Source organism: Octodon degus, unplaced genomic scaffold (assembly GCF_000260255.1).
Source record: "Octodon degus isolate 3935 unplaced genomic scaffold, OctDeg1.0 scaffold00008, whole genome shotgun sequence".
NCBI lineage: Eukaryota > Metazoa > Chordata > Mammalia > Rodentia > Octodontidae > Octodon > Octodon degus.
The window spans coordinates 11,979,634-11,999,967 of NW_004524584.1; the positions used below are offsets into that span (position 1 = coordinate 11,979,634).

The 20,334-nt window shown below is 55.0% G+C and overlaps 1 protein-coding gene across 1 annotated transcript in view; it reads left to right on the forward strand.

Annotated features, from left to right (window-relative positions):
* Nucleotides 1-52: 52 nt before the first annotated feature.
* Nucleotides 53-20,334, forward strand: part of Atp2b2 (ATPase plasma membrane Ca2+ transporting 2) — a 157,961-nt gene continuing 137,679 nt past the window's right edge. The window contains exon 1 of the mRNA XM_023705294.1: nucleotides 53-132. The gene's annotated coding sequence lies outside the window, so the exon portion shown is untranslated. The remainder of the gene's footprint in view (nucleotides 133-20,334) is intronic.

Below are 20,334 nucleotides of genomic sequence, written 5' to 3' on the forward strand. Positions count from 1 at the left end.
CCCGCCCCGCCGGCCGCGCTGTTCGGTCTGCAGAGGACCGCACGGCGGGCTCGCCTCCTCCGCTGCCGCACCGCGCCTAGGGCTGCCGCCCCGAGCCGAGCCGCGCGCACCGGCTGCGACTCTCGGAGCCAAGTAAGTACCGGCACCCCCAGCATGGAGAAATAAAAATAAAAGCGCCCGCTAGCTCTCCCTTCCTCCCTCGCCCCTTTATCTGGTTGCATTTCATTTGAGGCTCGGCGCTGCCGGCGCAGCGGCGCGGCTGAGGTGGGGGTGCGGGCTTGTTTACCCCGCGCCGCGAGGGGGCACCGCGACCCGAGCCGCCCGGGGACCCTCGAGCGGGCCCTGCGGGGACGTCAAGCGCGGGCGGGCGGGTGGCACCCGGGACGTGGCGGGGCGAGCGCCCGAGAAGGTTATGCAAGGGCCGGGCGCAAGGAGAAGACGAGGGTCCCGCTGCCTACCCTACCCGCTGGCGGAGATGGGCTAGGCAGCGGGGCGCCAGGGAGGCCGGCAGGGACGCGCGGTGCAGGATGTGTCCCCACGTCCCCTCGGTGAACGGAGGGAAGAGGAGACGGTGGTCAGGCCATTTTGCAGCAGTCGTGCTGGGTGGTGGAGTTGGCACTTTTGGCCGAGCAGGTCTGCTGTCTGCTGGCCTGGGGGCGCTGAGCACCCGGACACCTACAGGGTAGGCAATGCAGCTCCGGTACCTCCACGGAGGGGGTGCTGCCTGCAGCCGCTGCTTTCAAGCGAAGTGGCCCTTCATGCCAGGGGTATGGGGAGGGGTCTCCGGGACTGGCCTGTCCCAGTGGGCATGGGCTCTGAGGTTTGGGGCCCCTAGGCAGAGGCCCGCTGGCCTCGACCTTCAGAAGGGTAAGGCCAGCAGAGGGTCTTGGTGTGTGACGCTGCGTGCTGGAGCCCATCACAGAGGGGCTCCCTGCTTTCCAGTTCGCTGGGAGGAGGCAGAGCTGACGTTTGGGGCATTTCCAGGAGAGGCAGGCGCCATCCCAAGAAATTCTCCTTTGACGTGTGCAGTGGGAGGGGGCTGGGAGCTAGCAGGCCCAGGGGCCTGCCTGGTAACTCCTCTAGGGAAGAGGGGGCTGTGGCTCAGGGGAGTCCTCTGGAAGAGGGATATCCAGGAAAGATACTGATGGCCCAGATTGTGTAGCCACCTTCAGTCTTGTCCTCATCAGGACATATATGTGTCCACAGATTCCTTCAGATGCACAGATTCAAATATAGCATCAGCAAGTAGTGCATCATGCGGTTCAAATCACACACAGGTGTGCAGGATGCCTGTGCCCACAGATGCGCCCCAGTGCCTGCAAAAGCAGCTCCTTCTCTGAACACCACATGCTCACATACAGAGCAGGGCATGCACACCAGTGTGGTGTGTCCACACACCTGTGAGCCCACCTGGCCCACACATGTCTCCTGGCCCTTCATGAGAGTGTAGGAGACTGCATACAGTGCCCTTCCTGCAGCAGCGGCCACAGGCACAGGGTGTGTGTGTGTGTGTGTGTGTGTGTGTGTGTGTGTTTGTGAAGCTGCCCAGGTGTGGACCTGACAGCCAGACACATGCCTGTCCATGCATGGCAGGTGCATGGCATGCTGGGATGTGCCCACAGGTGAATATGGGTCGGACACATAAGAGAGCAGCAGGCAGCAGGCGCAGCACCTCTGCAGATACTGCACGCACATGCCCGCCCACCAGTTTCCAGGAGCAAAGGCGGTTCTGTGGGGACTGGTGAGGGGCTGGCTCCTCCAGGGACTGGCAGTAGGACAGAGGGACACTGGGTCCCAAATGGCCACCATAGCCTCAGGCAAGCCTGAGGGACAGGCCAGCCCACATTCCAAGGGAGCTGTGATTGGGCTCAACAAGGCCATCCCAGGTTATTGATGTACTGCGGAGAAGGCTGCCTGGAATTGGAGGCAGGAGGGGCTGACACTGCTTCTGCCCAGATTGGCCCTGCTCAGCCCTTCCTGGCTCCAGGGGGTTGGCCCACCAAGGTGGGGGCTCTGAGAGCCAGGGTCTGGAATGCTTCTAGCAGCTACCAAAGTCCTCTCTAGACTGAAGGTCAGGAGGCTGCCTGTGGCTAATGCTGTGTGCAGAGCCTAAAATGCTGGTCCCTACTTCTGCACCCAGTGTCCCCTTACCCAGCTGCAGGTGTGGGCCAGGGACCCCCAGGCAAATAACTAAAGCCTAGCTGGCATCCATCAAGCTCATTACTTTGCACATCTGCCCTCTGTGGGGTCCCCGAAGCCCTGTTGTCCCCAGCAACCAGGTAGGGAAGCTGTGTCCAGAAACATAAGTCCCACACTCAAGGTCACACAGCTGGAAGGTGGCAGAGTGGAGGTGGAAGCCAGGCTGTCGGGCTCCGGAAGGAGGCTGATTCCAAGTGCACAACCAGCAGGCCTGGAACCCAGAACTCGGGGTAAAATCCCTCGAAGGGCAAAGAAGGTCTCGTGTTCATAGCTACAGTGCTCTCTTAAGCAGGCCTGGCCGCTCCCAGGCAGCTGGATGTCTCTGCCATCCCCTATGCTGTGCACTGAGTGACACCCTAAAAGGGAGGCCCACACGTGGTGGTGCATGCCTGTCATCCCGGGGCTCCAGGGGTCGAAGGGGAGAACGGCAAGTTGCAGCCAAGCCTGGGCAACTTAGTGACTTAGTGAGACCCTGCCTCAGGGAAAAAATGTTCAAAGGTCTGAGGATGGAGCTCAATAGGAAAGCCTTGGATTCAATCCTGAGTACTAGGGGAAAAACAAACAGCCAAAGGTGGCATGTATTCTGAGGTCACTCAGCTGGGGTCATCCACAAAAGGAAAACTGAGGCTCAGCCAGGAAGAATGATTTGTCCAAGGCCACGCCATGCTCTCTGGGGCCCCAGGGTTCTTGCTAAGCTTTCTCAAATCCCAGGCAGAAAGCAGAGCGGGTCCCTGGTTTTCCCCAGACCTCAGGACAGAAGGAAGAATGCCTTGACCCGGCTTCTCCAGAGCTTGAGCACGTTCCTTGGGCCCCCCACCGCCCATCCCCTCACTTGTGGCCAGGCTTGCTGTTCTTGCCCTATCTAATCCCACTGCCATCGAGAGCCTCGGATGCTGTAGAGGGCTTTACACAAAGATGTGATCATCATTAGGACCTGGAGCTAAAGCTGGGGAGCACCTGCTTGCTGTAGTTGGCAAACTTCAAGGTCAAGGAAGAAAACGAAGGAAAGAAAGAAAGAAAGAAAGTCTCAAATACTAATGCCCCCTGGTGGGGGCAGGCATCTGGCCCTCTCCTGAGGCTCCAAAGGTCTTGGGGCTGCATTTTCCCAGGATACCCAGATGCTAAGAGGCTGGGGAAGCTTCCAGTCACCCAGATGGAGGCTTGACCTGGACGTCACACAGATGAGGAAATTGAGGTGACCCAGCAAGACCGTGGCACAGCGAGCTAGACACTCAAGGCTCCCACCCCAGTTCCCACCCACTCAAATACAAATGGAGGCCATTTTCTCAGCAAGCAGCTAAGAAGGGTGCTCCAAAGGGACCCTCAAGTGCTATCTGGGGTTCAGATTTTGGGGACAACCCTCCCAAGCTGCATGACTGAGTAAAACGGCTCCTCTCCAGCCTTAGTCTACAACCACACACTTAAAGCAGGGTTGTTGGAAACTGTAAACAATGTGTGTAAAGTGGATGGCTTGGAGGAGATGCAGGGTCAAGCTTAGGACCCAAAGGCCCCTGAGGTAGCCACTGGGTGAGGCTCCTGTCAGCTGCCCTCAGCTCCCTACAGGCTGCTGACACGGTCTGGGGCCTCATGCACACGCTGTCAGGGTGGATAGCCCCCAACTGCCCAGGGGCACAGCACTGTGGGAGCAGAGATGAAGCCCACCCTGGCCTTCAGAGCCTGAAGTCCTGACCCTGCTGAGATTTATCGCTGCTCCTAGCAGGAGGCCCAAGTCAGGCAGCAGCTGGGAGAACACCCCCCCTGGTCAGAGACCATGTCTAGCCTCATCCTTTGTTAACTTCAGAGGGGACAGGAAGACAGCCAGGTCCCAGGGCTCAGAACATTAGAGGGAGCCTAAAGCAAGTCTATATATGGACAGTGGAATAGCAGTGTCCACTGCTCATGATGCTGTTGGGTACACGAACATGTAAGGGGTGTGTGGTCCTGCGCCCAGAGGGCGGCTTCTGTTTGTGGCACACTGAATGGAGAGCCTGAGGTTCTGTGTGGATTGAGAATGGAGGATGTGAGCTGGTGACCCACCCCTCTGGTTAGAAGTTGCTTTGCCTCTTTAAGCCTCCATTTTGTAATCTGTAAAATGGGAGCATGCTTCCCAGGCTTCTCACTGTGGAGGGCTGTCGAGCAATGACAGTGCAGAGAAGCTCTAAGGACCTTCCACAGGCTAGCATGCCAGGGCTTCTCCCCAGGCTCTCCCGCAAGGGAGGCTGGGAAGTCTGGGAGTCTTCGAAGCACCATTGCCAAGCCAGGACACCTCTGCAGACTCAGAGAGGTTCAGTGATTAGGCCAAGACTGGTAGGAGAGGAAGGGCAAGGTGGTCAGAGGTTGAGGGATGGCAGGGCTGGGGTTCCCAGAAATGGGGGAAACGGCCTTGGTGTAGTCAGGCAGTCAGGTCCTCCACCCCAGGCCCCTCACAGCAAGTCCTGTGCAGCGGTCTCCAGCTGTCCCAAATAAGGGTGACATCATTGGCAAGAGTGGTACTCCTGCCAGCTGGCCTGAGGGTGCAGAGCTGAGGGTCCCCAGGCTTAATGGGGAGGAAGACAAGCATGGGTGGAACTGCAGTGTGTGTTTTCCACTGCCACTGTGGCTAAGTACCACAAACTGGAGGTCTCAGCAACAGAAGTCCACCGTCCCCCTCTCCTGGAGGGCAGAGGTTGGAAATCAGGGATTTGCCAGCTTGGTGCCTCCTGGACACTGTGAGGGAGCAGCTTCTTGGCTTCTCCTGGCTTCTGGTGTCCCTCCGTGGGTCCCTTGGCCTGTGGATACATCCCTCCACAGGACCTTCTCCCCCGTGTGTCTCCTGTGTTTTCTCATAAGGACATTGATCACTGAATTTAAGACCCACCCTAAATCCAGGAGCTTTTTTCCTTAGAATCTGAATTGATTGTATCTGCAAAGACCTTATTTCCAAGTAAGGTCACCTTCCAGGGTTCAAGGGAGACATGACAGTTGGTGGGGACACTGTCCAGCACACTGCAGTCGCCTGTTTATTAAGTGGTAACTGCAGTACCTTTGTGTAGTGCCTTCTCTCTCTCACCATCTCACAGATCAGACAACCAAGGCCTGGGATGGCTGAGAGTGGGCCCAGTCACATGGCCAGCTATGGGCATAGCGGGAGTTGGAACCCAGCTCCCTGCTTCCTGCCTTTGTCAAGCTTTGCTAGGGTCTCCCAGGAAGCTGCTGGGCTAGAGCCAGAAACCCAATCAATGGGAGCACCAGCCAGCCCTTGAAAACCAGAGCCCTACTTGAACTCAGCCCTAGGAAAGAGAGCTGGAAACTGTGGGGGCTTGGAGGTATAAGGAATCTGCCTTGGCCCCAGGAGCCCAGCACCTAGCAGAGGAATAAGAACCATACCCTTGTTGTTTTGGTTTGGTTTGGGTTTTGTACTACTGGAGATGCTAAATCCAGTGCCTTCACACTGATCTACATACTCGTCCCATCTTTAATTTTTTTTCTCTTGAGATGAGGTCTTGCAAAGTTGTGCAGTAATGGTATTATAGGCAAGCACCACAAAGTCAAGTGGCCCCTCATTATCAGAATGTCCAGAGCTGGGGAGATAGCTCGGCAATCTAAGCACCTGCCTGGCAAGCACAAGGACCTGTATTTAATCCCGTACCACATGCAGTGCCAGCTCTAGAACCCCAGGCACACCATGCCAGCCACTAAAACTGGGCGTGGTGGCTGGTGGCACACACCTTTAATCCCAGTGCTGGGGAGACTGAGACAGGAGGACCATGATGAGTCCAAGCTGAGTAGCAAGACCCTGTATCAGAGAGAGAGAGAGAGAGAGAGAGAGAGAGAATGTCCATAAGTTTCCCAGGACATCCTTGAACTAAAAATCCGGCTCCCAAGTAGCCAGGACACAGGTGTGTGGCACCACACCCAGCAACCCAGGAACTTTGTGAGAATTTCTTTAGTCAGGCATGTTGGCACAGGCCTGTAATCCCAGCATTCCGGGAAACTGAGGCAGAAGGATTGCAAGTTCAAGCTTAACCTGGGCAGTTTAGCAACTTGCAGGAACCCTTGCCCCCTCAAAAAATGGGGGTTTAACTAAGTTCAAAGGCACCTGGTTCAATCTCTAGTACTTCAAAAAACTCTTTTTGTCCTGCTGTGGAGAAGGGAATCAACAGTGCTACCTTATAGGGTTATTGCCCAATCCCTAAATGCTAATCCTAATTGTCAGTATTAACAGCTAAAACATACCCTCAAGCATTTTGCCTTTTTTAAATAGATGTGGGTGGGTAATTACTTATTCTGCACCTCGTCCTAGTGAATGGCTCCGCTACTCAGTAGCCTTGTGTGGTTAAACCAGTGGCTTAGCCTCAGTTTGTTCTCCATAAAATGGGGACAGCCCAGTCTTCTAGGCTGCTGGAAGGCACAGGGGACTAAGGAAGGCTCTGGCTCAAAGGACAGTCCAGGAAACTGCTCCCCAGGCAGGTCCTCACCTTGTCGTGAGGTGGTACAAATTCAGCACCACTTTATTTAGGGCACTTGAGCATCTGGGAACTTCCTTATCCACAGGAAGGGGTGGTCTTGGAGCCCATTTCCTAATGGTGCTGAGGGATGGCTGTCCCTTGTCCTTTGTTGCCTGAGGATGTGGTGAAGTAATGCACTAAAAAGCCCTTGGCTCAGGGCCGGAGTCCAGTGTTAAGGTGGCCTCCTTTCATGGCATCAGAGAGGCTTGAATTTAAATCCTATCTCAGGTGTTTACCGCTGTGTGACCTTGGCCGGGAGCTGTGCCCTCTGAATTTGGCATCCTGATGGGTAGCGTTGAAGAAACCTGCTTTGTAAAATTGGTGGCCTCAGCTGAAAGGTAGGAAATTGTGTCCGAGGAGGCCCTGACAGGCCAAGCGTCTGAGGCAGTCGGAGCATTTGTCTTGCTTCTGTACACCTTGGAGATGTACCCAGAAGGTACAAACCCAATCTAGGAGCGAGCAGGCTTGAGCTTGGCCTGCCTGCAGCCCTGGCCCTCCGCCTGAGTGTGGTCTGAGCACAGGTCGGTGAAGCCCGCGAGAGGAAGTCATTCAGGGATCACCCATTTGGGGTCCAAGTATTATGAAACTTACAAGAAAGGAGGTGGTCTCTCCTGTGCCGCTGCTTTTCCATGCTGTCAGGAGCTGCTCACAGGGGCTGTCTGGCTACCCCAGGGGATGGGTGCCATTCAACCATCTCCTTCAAATCCCTGCTTCCGGTGTGGAGCTGGAGAGGAGTCCCCCGACACACACACACATACAAACTGCCTGAGACCTCCAGGCTGGGAGGGTCAGAGGCCCCCTGACCCCAGCCAAGGCTGCAGCTCCCCTTCCTGAGCCCGGCTGAGCTGTGGAGCTTTACCGTGGTCTGAGCATATATCTTGTGTGGAGGGCTCCTTGGGGTTACATCTGAGGTTTGACCACCAACCAGCTGCACATCCTTGGTCTGTAAATCCTAGCCATCCCAATCAAAACACGGGACAGCACTGGCGTGACAGTGCCTGTGTTCAGGTGCTGTGACACGACTGAGTGGTGTAAATTCCAAGATGAGCACCTCGATGGCTCTGAAACAAGAGCGGCTCGCAGCAGATGCCCGGAAGCCGGGGGCCAGCTCGCCTTGCTCCTTTCAGGGTGGGGAATGCAGGGCGCAGCTTCTCATCCATGAAGCTCAGAGTCAGCCACGCATGCTGAGCCATGTCAAACTCAGACCGGGCTTCGAATAGGAGTAGCATAACAGGGGCACACTAGGTCCCTTGGGAGCCTCCCCAGCTCAGTGACAGTGAAAGGGACTCCTCTCTGAAGCAGTAGCCACAGGAATCCCCACCTCTCAGCACTGCAGGGAGAGGCACACTCACTGTGTGGACCTGACAGAGTGCCCTATGGAGTAGGTGCTTTATATGTGGCAGCTCAAAGAGAGATACCACAGTACTGAGAAAAATGGAACAGGAAGACCTTGGGGTTCCCATTGCTGCTCCACCACTTTGCTAGTGACCTGCTGCAAGTTTCTTAACTTCTGTGTGCCTTGATCTTATTGCCCACAAAATGGGTATAATAAAATATACCCAGGGGGGTTGACAGTTAGCTCAATTGTTTAAGAGCTTGCCTGGGCAAACCTAGTCAGGCTGGCTGGACAGAAGTTCAATCCCCAGCTCCACTTGCTACACCACAGCTGCCATTAAGGCAGCCTGAGCCCTCAAAAAAAAAAAAAAAAAAAAAATCCTTCTCAACTTTTACAGGCCGGCCAAATAGCTCAGTGGATTAAAGCACCTGCAAACAGGTGCAGGGGCTGGGGTTTCGATCCCCAGGCCTCTGTGCCGGCCCCACCTCTGGGGCACACTGACACAGCAATTGAGGCTGGGCATGGTGGCACGTGCCTGTAATCCTGACACTTGGCAGGCTTTAAGCAGGAGAATCAGTGCGAATCTGATCTAGTACTGAGAACTTGAACACCCTGTAGACGGTTCCCTAAAAATACAGAAATCCTCGCATCATGAGGCTATCATGGTCTTGGGGTAGTGCTTGGCATAAGTATAAGCAGTGATTATTTGATGCATTTCCAGTGAGTTTCTTCTAGTCAGTAAATGATAGCTAAAATAAACACTGGGCTCCACAAAATAGTGGCCAAAAAAGATATAATCATGTTATGGCTGGAGCAGCTGAGGCCCAAGATGCACAGTGGCTTGGCCAAGGTCACATAGCTAGACCCCAGCCTCAGATACTGGCCCCACACTGCCTCCTGATGTCAGCCCAGCACTCTGTGGTGGAGGGAGTTCTAGCCAGGAAAGGATGAAAGAAGTCACCACTACTTCAGCATCAACTGGGCCTGGGTGCCACGGGAGCTGGAGCTCTTGCCAGCATGGTTTCCATCTCCTGCCCATTTCTGCCTGTCCCCCCCACACAACAGGAAGTGGCTGCGCCAGGCTTCCCACTCTGCCCACCACTGTCCAAGGTCAGCGTAGTCTGCCAGCCATCCTCCCAGCCCAGCAGCCGTGCCCTCCTGGCCTTGTGGTGGCTTCTCAGTGATTACTGCAGGGTTGACACAGCAGAACCCACCTGGAGAGAGCAGAAGGCCTGGCTAGGCAGCCGCCCCAGCCCAGACAGTGTGAGGGCCACACAGTGGGATAGAGATAGGGCAACAGACACCAAGGCGCAGCCCAGCCTCAGCAAATGCCCCGTGATCTTGCTGGACATCAATGTCCATCTTGGAAAAAAGACTGGGGCCAGGTGGCTGCCCTGTGACTGTGAGTGTCTGCACTTTGAAGTTGCCTAAGCATTTAGGCAACTAATAGTCAAGACCATGGGGCAGGGCCAGGGGGAAGGAGTTCACATCCGAGTGGAGCACATATCCATGCAACGGGTCTTAGGTCAGGTGCTGAAAAGCAGGTGCCAGGCAGTGCTCTGGAGCAAGGGCAGGTGGGTGGAGAGGAGCTAAGTGAGCGTGTGGTCCCACCTGAGCCTCACCTATCCGTGGGGCACTGCAGCACGGCCTGCGCCGCAGAATTCTCCCTGTCTTGTAGCAAGAAAGTTGGTGCTTTGTACCCCAGGTGAGACAGTCCCGGGCCAAGGCTGCCCTCAGAGCAGAGCTGGGCAAGGGCTCTGTCCCCCCACAGGTGTGAACACTTCAGGCCACCCGTGAGGAAACTGGGCAGTGTGCACACAAGCTAGTCTTTTATGTGTATTTGGGACAGAGGTTTTGGGTACCAGTCTCTTCCTAGCAAGTACCTAAAGGCAAGAGATCAAGAGCTCTACAGGCCGCTTCTGAGTGTGTTGCCTTACATGACTCAATTCAGATGAAAATGAGGTCCTTCTCTCATCCCACCACAGCCAATTCAGGGTTCTGAGCTCAGAGCTTCTTCAAGGGAAGGTAAAAACCAAACCCCCAAAACCAATCAGGCCACACACTTGGGGTGGGCCAGGCCATGTGCCAGTTCCTCCTAGAGGGATGAATCAGATCCAGAGATGATTCTTGCAGAGGAATCAAGGCCCCCCAGGTACAAGGTGGCAGCACACAGCAGGGGCCTAGCTGCCTAGGCCTCACAAGTCTGTCACTGGATGTCACAGGGCCTAATGTCTTCATCTGCAAAATGGGCCCAGGTGCTGAGGAGTGCGTGGCCTGGGGCTCTCCTGAGCTCTAGGGATGGCATCAGATGCCATCCAGTGTGGCTCAGTGGAGTGCCACTGGGGCCCAGTCCTGTTTTGGGGCATTACCCACCCTCCCTGAGACCTTTCTGCCTCCATGGCCTCAGGAAAGGGGCTTCTGAGCAGCATGCACAGGCCAGCTTCCCTGTCCCTGGGCACTTGCAGGGGACTGCAGGCAGCTGGTGATGACCATGCACTCCCCTCCCGAGCTGCCCCTCACAGCCTCCGCACCTGCCACAGTCACGAGAGCCAGCAGCCCTGGGTGTGCCTAAGGCGTGCTCCACTTGCTGCAGCCCAAACCCTGTGTCCAGATGAGCAGTCTCAGAGCTGTGAGGTGCTTTATCAAGGTTCTCACAGGAAGGAAGGTCAGAGTTGAGGTCACAGGCAGCCTAGAGCCCACACCCCAGTTCTTCCCCACCCTCATGTGCACTTCAGCCCAGGGGAGACTGAGGCCAGAGCTAAGATGCCAGAAGTTGCAGAGCAGTCCAGAGGATTCTGTCCATGTTAGCAGGAACAGAGACCAGAAGAGGATGATCCTACCCTGATAATCCTACCAGCTGCACCTCGGTCCTGGCCAGGGCAAAAGCAGGGTGCCTGAGGGTGACTCCTCAGCAGCATAGTCCTGGATCCCAGGAATTGGCCATGTCCTTGGTCATCCTCTTCCCCTAAAAGACACCAATGACCTGGAAGGATTGGCCATGCTAGGGCTACCTTTTGGGAGGAAGTGCTTCGTTTCCTGAGGATCTGCTTAGCCTGTGGAAGGAGCTATGGTCTGGGCCTCAGCAGCTTAGTTGCCATGCTGTGACACCTGAGTGAGGGACCATTCCTTTCTGAGAGTCCATGTCTCCGTCACGGGGGGGGGGGGGGTAGCTGTGGCCACTGCAGAGTTTGCAGGGATTAGGTAAAAGGCTGTGCGAGCCCCTGCCCAGGAATGGTATTGTCACCCCAGCTGGCAACACACGGCCCTCGTGGCCATTGTATCTTCCTCACTTCAGGTTCTCAGAGAGGCTCCATGACTGAGCTGCTCACACAGCAAGTTGGCAACAGAAAGTGAGGGGGTGCCAGCCAGCTAGTGTCCTGGGAGGGACTTGTGGTCTTTATGAGGCCTCAAAGCCAGGGACATCATGCAGTTTTTTTCTGCCAGGAAGACAAATTCCCAGGTCAAAATTGTAGCAACTTCAGTGAAGGCGCCAACACATGGTAGTGGCAAGGAGCAGGCCCCCAAGCCCCAAGGCCTGGGCTGACCCCCAGCATTTCTTCCCTGTATGATCAGGAGCAGGCAACTTCACCCCATGCCTTGGTCTCACTGGGGAAGGAGGTGAATATGAGCGCCAGCATCCATCCATTCACACACGCAGGAGCCTCCACAGTGCCTGACACGCAGGCAGCATCGCTGTACAGCCAGGATGGGAAGGGACACCCTGACCTCCCTCCTGCATTTGCTCCAGTGTCCTCCGGGTCCAGAAGGGGCTATGTGTCTTATTTTTGATCTCGCTGACTAGAATACTGACTGCTGGATCAGTGAGGGGCCGACTTTCGTGATGGCCCCATGTCATCTCCCAGCCCTTCATGTGTTCTCAGGCGGCCAAAGGAGCCTTAGCACCACATAAGTCAGATTGTGTCCCTGTTTCAGATGCCACAGGCCTCTTGTGATGCACAGACCCAGCAATTCCTCCTCACTGCCTACAGCCCTTGAGGGCTGGCCACACACTCCAGTCCTCAATCCCAAGACTCTCTAGCTTCCTGGCTGCGTCCATTCGTCAGACTTGGCAGCCTCATTCCTGCCCAGGCCCTTACATGGGCTGTTTCTCTGCTGGGGAGACCCTTCTGCCTCTGTGTGTACAATAGATTTGTTCTTGTCAGGGCCATCCCTTGCCTGTGTGAAGAGCCACCTCCCCCCCCCCCAGTGTCCCAGCACAGTTATTGTTATTCTCTGCGTTTGCTCCCTTCCTGTCGCCTGCTCCCAGTCAGCCACTGAGGACAGGATGCTGGTCTGTGTTACTCTTGAATTCTAAGGCCCAGGACAGGTGGGGTCCAGAAAATGTCTATGGAATGAGGGAGGGAGGGAGGGAGGGAGGAAGGGAAGGAAGGAGTACATAGTGAGTTGGCCAGGTGGCACCAAAGGGACACAGAGCTGATCCAGTGCTTCCTTGGGCATGTGTGGCACAGAGGACAAGATGTCATCCTAGAAACTGTCCCCTGAAGCCATGCAGTGGTGGCAACCTCAGCCAACCCAGGTTCTGTCTGGTCTCTGTGTGCTTGAAAGGGTCACGGTATTCTCCTGCTGTCACACTGGGGCAGAGTGGCCGAGGTGGTAAAAACATGAGTGGAGCAGCTGCCCAGGATGGGGGATGGGGCGTGGTATCCACCTGCAGGCTGTGACCTAAGCTGAGGCGGGCACAGGTGCAGGTCCTCCAACTCCACTAGCACAGGATCCGCTATGGGGTTGGGGCCTGGAGAGGAAGAACGCTCTGCTGTCCTGTTCCTTAGTAAATTGGGTTTTGTCGCATTGTTTGTAGCACCACTGTGTACTTTCGAGCCTGAAAGAGCCCTTAATGATGGGTTTGGAGGCCAGGCCTTAATAGAGGGAAAATTCTCCTCATTAGGCCCAAATGGGCTGAGCTCAGGGAAGAGCTGGTGCCTGGGGCTCACCTGCCACCTGCCAAAGCCCCCGCCCTTCCTCTGGAGCAGGCAGAGCATGGCACAGAGACAGCACCTGCCGGGCCCCTGGCCCACCAAACAGCCAGAAAAGAATCCAGGCAGCAACTGCTTAGAAAACCCTATTTTCCTTTTTTAACTGCAGCCATTTGAATTACAAAAATAATGCCTGCTTGTGGAAAGTACAGAAGGATCTTAAGCAAAAGGAAGAATGGTCCCTCCTCACAGCCCCCCTTACTGAGAGAGCGCTGTTGTGCCTATTTTACCCATCCTGGGGTGCGCCTTTCCCCACGTCTACTATCTTGGATGTCGAGTTGAGGCTTGTGGTGGACAGCGCAGCACTGCTTTGCTAGAAGCCCTTGTCCTCTGCGCGGTAAGCGCTCACAGTTTGGCCTGCGTTGAGGGAGATTTGATGGAATCGGATCGGTGCTTGTGTTCCCTTCACTGGCTTCTTCTCTTGCACACTGGCAGATACAGGTTTAGAGGGCTTTTCTTTCTCCTTTTTCTTTCAGTGCTTGGGATCAAACCACCAAATTCAGGGTGCTGTATCACTGAGCTGCATTTCCAGCCCTTTGTATTTTTTTTTATTTTGAGACAGTCTCATGAAGTTACCCCGACAGGACCTGAACTTCAAGTCCTCCTGCTTCAGCCTCCTTCAGAGACAGGGTTACAGGCCTGCAGCATGGACTTCTGATTTCTCTTTCTTAATGGAGTCACTGTGTGATATTTATTTTGTCATTTAGCAGTGTCCCGCAGCCAGGACTCCTGGCAGATTAGCACTCGAGGCAGAAGAGGGAGGTACAGATGATAAGAACTTGGGAACTGCTGGCTGTGCCAGTCACTGCCCCCATGGGGTGCCCACCCTGTCCCCCGCGATGGGATTGAAGAGCTGCTGCTCATGCATGCCCACTACATGAGGCCACCGAGCTGGTGCTGGCTCAGCTTCCCTGAGGATAGGACATCACCGCCCCCTGCCCAACCGAGCTCTGGCACCAGAGCAGTGGCGGAGTCTGAGCTCAAATAAAAAGGTTGTATGCAAAAGGTCAGCTAAAAAAAGCCAGGCACAAACAAGGGCAGGAGGTAAAGTGAAGACACAGCTCAAAGGTCAAAAGAGAAAGTAGAAAGGCAGAACACGCACACCTGAAAAGATGCGTCCCCGCCCCCAAAGCAAATCATCCACACTCTGAGTGACTGAACCAAATAAAGGAGAAAGTCACAAAGGCCATGGTGACCACCACCCCCTGTACCTGCCCTGCAGTGACAGAGTCTGTGGGCATCCCTGCTCCTGTGCTCCGCAGGACTCAGCAACCTGCAGTCACTCACCAGCCGGACAAGGAAACTGAGGCTCACTGATGAGGCACCCAACCACACAGCCCCCCAGAGACCCCAGCCGAGCAATAGTCAGAGGCATAACCACAAGAGGACCTGGCCAAGGGAGCGAGGGTACAGGGCCTCAACAGGGCTGTCGGGAAGCGCACTGAGAGGAGAGGAAGGGGAAGGAACATGGACAGCAGGGAGGAGGTGCCGCAGTGCAGAGGGCACAGATGGGCAGCCCCACTGGAGAGGCGGCCGGGCCAAGACCAGAGCCAGGTGTAGGGTGAGCTTCAGCTGCAGTGACGTCACCAGCTTGGGCTCTCGGGGTCGTGAAGGCACAGTGAGAAGGAGGCCAGAGGCCTGGATGCAGATGGGTGGCAGCAGAGGTTGTATGGAGGGAAGGCTCCAGAGGCAGGGGTGAAGGTTCCAGGGCCTTGGGACCTTGGGAAATGAGGAGAAGGAGGCTGCAGTGAGACCTGCTCTGCTGAGGCTGTTTGTTCAGAAGGGGCCAGGGATGGGGGAACGTGAGTCCCATCCTGGAAGAGGCCTGCCAGACCCTAAAGAGAGCCCAGCAGAGTTGGTCAGGAGCCACTGGCAGAAGACATGTGAATGACTACTCTTAGCAAAGGGACAGGGAGACCACTCACTCTACAGGCATTAGCCAAGGCCCTATTGTGTGCCAGGCCCCAGGGACACTGCAGTGCACACAGCAGATTGTTCCTTGCTTTCTGGGCCTGAAGTCCAGCAGGTAGGGACAGATAAGTGAGGACAATAGGTAGCTTGCCAGAGAGGCCTTAGCATACAGAAGAACCAAACAGGAAGGGGCAGAAAAGGGATGTCTAAGGGACTGCTTCCAGAGACGATGGCATTTGAGCAGAGCTTGCATGTGGCTGTCTGGGGAAATGGTTTCCAGTGGGAGAAGCAGTGGAGCTAAGCCCCTGGCGCAGCCATGCACTCAGCCAGCTCAAGAACGGGAGAGACTGGGTGGAGGGGACTGAGCCAAGGAAGAGGAGGAAACAACCCAGAGAGGTAAGGGAGTGATCAAGATGGTGCAGGATCTTGCAGGGACTTTGGCTCTTATTGGAGGACAAAAGCATTCCCAGCAGAAGAGGGATCAATTCATGCAGAGGGGTTTGGCAAGAGAAGAGGCAGGGGAACCCAGAGGCCTCTGAGATGGATGCAATGAGAGACTGGGATTATGAGACATGGTCACATGCTGGATATGTTTGAAGGTACAGCAGGTGGGATATGTCAGTCAATATTTGAGGAAGTGATTTTAGTACAGAATTGAAGAGCCAGGTAGACTCAGCATTAAGCACATTCTCCAGAACCTGATAGATGCTCTGTACATGTTGGGCTAGGGTATGGGGGAGGGGGGAGAGAAATTAATAGGTAGGTAGGTAGAGGGATGGGTGGGTGGGTAGGTGGGTGGGTGGGTGAATGGATGGATGGATGGGTGGGTGGGTAGATGGATGGGATGGTGAATAAATGGGTGGAAAAGATGGATGGGTGAGTGGATGTATGGATGGGTTGGATGGATGGGGTGGGTGGGTGGATGCATGGGGTGGGTGGATGGATGGAGGGATAGAGGGAGGGAGGAAGGCAGGGAAGGATGGATAAATGGATGGATGAAGAGAGACAGGGAAGAATGGATAGATGGGTGAGTGGATGGATGGATGAGTGGATGGATAGAGTGGGTGGATGAATGCATGGGGTGGGTGGGTGGAAGGATGGGTGAGTGGATGGATGGATGGATGGATGGATGGATGGATGGATGGAAGGATGGATAGATTGAATGGATGAATGGAGTGGATGGATGGATGCATGGGGTGGATGGATGGGTGGGTGGGTGGGTGGATGGATGCATGGAGTGGATAGGTGGATGGATGGATAGGTGAGTGGATGAATAGATAGTTGAGTTGTTGGATGGATGCATGGGATGAATGGATGGATGGATGGAGTGGGTGGGTGTGAATTGGTGTGTGCAGGGATAGGTGAATAGATAAAAGCTGGGAGAAGAAAAGCAGATAGATCTAGGGTACCTGGCTAAGATTTCCAAAATTTTTCTCAGAGGCAGAGAGCACTGTGTGTTCTTGGGCAGGGCTAAGACAGGGTGTGGTCACGGTTGGAGAGACTTTCAGGTAGCACATCAGGTGGGACCTGACACAGGCCCCCTGTCCCCTGTGGACACTCATGGCCAGTTTGCTGTCTTCCTTCCATTTCCACCATTTATTCGTCAACAAGATTTCACTGAGCGCTTACCCTGAGCTGAGGTTGCTGCATAGGGTGTATATACAGGCCTAGTCTTCAGCCAGAGTTGTGCAGGTTTCATTCTTCCAGGGAGCTTAACTTCTGCAGTCCAGTGGAGCCTGTCAGGGAGAGGCAGGTGAGCCTCATGCAACCTCCACATGGCAACCCTTCCAGCTCCAGCACAAGTTGTGCCCCAGCCTAGGGCTGTGAGCCCTTCAGGCTTTTGGCCAGTTGTTGGGCCTGGGTATGAGGAGAGAAAACAGGTGGAAACTGGGTGATGGTGGTGTGGTCTGGACCGGGCCGGAGCAGGTGGGATGGTGGCAGGGGGACATGGGGGAGATGCCAAGGGCAGCCTAGAATCTTCACATTAGTGTGGATGCTTCCTGCTGTCATTTTGAGAGACCCAGTCACCCCTCAATATCACACTGCAAGCATGACAGAGACACTTGCCAGCACTTGGCTTTCCCCCAAGGAAGCGTCTTCTGCCTTCTTTCACACTTTCCCCTGGGGAAGGAGGGTCACGCTGCACCCGAGCTCTGAGGTCTAGGTGCCCAACCCTGGGCTGAGAGCTGATAGCAGTAGTCTGACCTCCAAGCCCTCCCATGGGCAGTTACGGGCACTGTCCAGACTGAGGTGGTGGTGATCAGTAGTTTCCTTTTGGAGACTTTGTGAGAAGGCATCTGGAGGCCAGCCAATGGGTCTTTTCCACCACCATGGAAATTTCCAACAACAAAATTATTAAAACTCCCAGGGCCCTTCTACTGCCCCACTTGATTGTGAAAAACAGCTCCTTGGTGGCCAGGCAGGGGACAGAGCAGCTGAGAGCCCAGCATTGAACCTGCTGAGAATTCCCAAGCGAGAGGCTCCCAAATAGATCACTAATCAGACCCCCGGGAACCTGGCTTGGAAGTCGGCAGCATCTCAGGAAGGGATTTCCAGCTGCCGGGCCGGGAGCCAGGGTGGCCGCCAGCATCCAGGGCTTTCTGCAGTTCTCAGTGCTGGCGGAGGATGGGCCTGGGCCTGATGGGCTGGTGCTGGACAGCAACTGTTGTTTATCCACTAAAGAGGTGTACAGATAGGTTAGTAGGAAGGACTAGAAGAGGAGGAGGGAGGGAGGGAGGGAGGCGCACTGGAGGGAGAGCCAGGTCTGCTGGAATCATCCCTGTCGCTAGTCACACACTTCTGTAAGGTGGGCGCATTTGTCTCCTCCATACATGTTGGTGAACAAGGCACTCATACCCTTGGCTCTGTAATGATGTTGCCACCGATCGTGCCCTGGGGCCTGGGTGGGAGAGAAGATGTGTGAGCAACAGAGACAAGCCCAAGGCTTTCTCTGGCAGCCCAGCCCTGCCTCTAAGAGAGGTGTGGCAAGCAGGGCCTCAGTTTCCCCATCCACAAAGTAGTGATTGTCAGGTTCTCACTGCAGGTCCCCCGCAGCGTACCCTTCACTGTTGTGCTGGAGGCTCTGCGAGGCCCCTGAGTGAGCAGAGCGCAGCAACAGGAGTAGTGGTAGAACTGGTGGAGTGGGGCCAGATGAGAAGTTTCCATTGATGTGGAGGCCTCAGGAGACCTGGCAGGGGTTCCCTGGGGAACACAGGCAGGCATGGCACTACACCTTGGGGGTCAACCTTAAGTACCCCCACCTCACCTCTCATCACCCGCCTGGCCAGGCACAGGCTACACTAGCCTGTTCCCCTAGGACGCTCTCTGGGGTGCAGCAATCGGTGACAGACACCCAGTGCAGAGTGCGGGCACCCACCTCTGCGGCATGGCAGGGTCAATCCTGGTCCTGGCTGTGTGCTGCCCTCACCACACGGCCTAGGTCCAGCACAAGCCTCAGGTGCCATGTCTATAAAATGGGCACCACAGCAGAGCTGCTGTGGGACACCCTGCCCGGCAGCAGCCTCTATTGCCAGCTGCACTGTGAGCTGAGTTCCCGTGGGGTGCTGCCCTCGACAAAGAATGGGGTTTGTAAGCAGACAAGCCAAGAAGCCAGACACACTTTCCCTGGCCTTCCCGGGACAGCCCTGGCTTCAACACAGAAAGCCCTGCATGCAGACCACCCTTAGTCCCAGGAAAAACAAGTCCCCCATACCGTGGTCAGGAGAGTGGGTGGATGCATACAGTGCACTGTGGTTGCTAGTGGCGTTCTCCCTGGCAGTGTGGTCAGGGAAGGCCTCTCCAAGGAAGTGACAGTTGAACAAGGACTGGGTGTGCTGAGGGAATGAAACATGGGCGTGGGGCTTGGGAGATGTTAGTGACAAAACCCAGAGACAGAAAGGTGCTGTCATACTGGGGATAGGCAGGGAAGACAACCGCACTGATTGGGATGCCTCTTTTGAGAGCAGTAATGAAAATACCAGGCCAGGGTAGCTCAAGGGGAGAAGTGTAGTGGCTGACTGGGAGAGTAGAAACAGTGCGAGAAGTTGTGCTCCAGACATGGCCGCTCCTGCCGTAAATGCAATCTACTTCCCAACTCTGCCTGCATCTGTGTCTCCATTCTCAGGAGGTCCTGGAAGCCAAGCAGGCCTCCCACAGTCTGCATCTGAGAAGAAGGGGTGCTCCATAAGGAGGCCCAGGGGAGGCAAAGGGTGAAGGGTGTGTAACAGGGCGCCACCAGCCACGGCGGCCCCAGTAAGGCTGTGGATGTAAATGGGGGCTGGAGCCAGGGCAGTGGCATGGTGAGAATGCATCCCAAAGAGTGCTGTGAGGGGACAGCTAGGCAGGGAGGTGCAGGACTGTAATCCCAGCACCTGGGAAGCTGAGCCAGGGAGCACCTCAGGACCACTCCGGGCCAGGCTGGACTATGTAGTAAGACCCTGTCTCAAAAAATCAAAAGCCAGAAAGAAGATCCATTGGAGTTGTCTGAACAGGAGATAAGAAGGAATTGGATGCAGCCAGGGAAAGTCACTCTGGAGAGTGATTTCAAGGAAACACAGGGAGGAGGCACAATTCACAGAGCTTTGAGGAGGAGGAAGAGAGATGAGGTGGTGCTTGCTCTCTGAGAAGCCACCTGAGAAAAGGCGAGGACTTGGCAGAAGCCTGAGGCTGGCAGGGGTAGAGTCAGAGGTTATTTGGGATGTGCTGGCTTTGTGTCCCTGCCTCACACTACATCCAGAAGTAAACCTCCTCAATGGGAAACGTGGCTGCTTTGTGATGTTGGCTTTGGCGGTGGATATGACACCAAAGCACAGCTAGCAAAAGACAAAAATAGGTAAATTCAAAATTAAAAATTTTAGTGCATCAAAAACAAAAGCACTCCAAGGGTTTGGGAGGAAATATCTGGCAAACATACACATGATGATGGATTAATTTCTAGAATAGGTAAAAAAAAAAAAAAAAAAAAAAAACCCTCCCCACAACTCCGCAACAGAAAGACAACCCAATTTCAAAGCAGGCCTTAAATAGACATTTCACCAAAGAAGATGCACACCGAGGGATGCTTGCCATCACAGATCATTAGACAGGCGTACAGAGACGTCACCCTCACATCGTTAGGGTAGCTGTCACTTCTCTCTCTCTCTCTCTCTCTCTCTCTCTCTCTCTCTCTCTCTCACACACACACACACACACACACACACACACACACACAGTGCTGGCAGGAGCATGAGAATATAAAATGATGGCACTGCTGTGAAAAACCCTATGGCAGTTCCTCAAAACCTTAAACACAGGACTGCCACATGGTCCCCAATGCCACATCCAGGTACATACCCAGAGGCTGACAGCAGAGACTCAAGTGTTTGCAGACTCAAGTGTTCATAAAAGCATATTGCTCACAGCAGCCAAA